We start from the raw sequence: 227 nt of genomic DNA on the forward strand, positions 1-227 counted from the left end.
GAGCTGCAGCAGCAGCAGCAGCAGCAGATGTGGACTGGGTCTTCGAAATGGCAGCAAGGCTGCGGCTGCATCCAGCTGGAGTCGCTTTTTGCAGAAATGCTGTTTTTTATATTCCAATGGATCTGCAGCTGCTGCCAACAGCCTTTTCTTCTTCAACTGTGTGCAAGCGGCGGCGGGGGCGGCCGCCGCGCGCTGCTGCTGCAGCGGGCGCTGCTGCTGCTGCTGCT

Source organism: Eimeria tenella, genomic scaffold (assembly GCF_000499545.2).
Source record: "Eimeria tenella Houghton genomic scaffold, Eth_scaff2917, whole genome shotgun sequence".
Classification (NCBI taxonomy): Eukaryota; Apicomplexa; class Conoidasida; order Eucoccidiorida; family Eimeriidae; genus Eimeria; species Eimeria tenella.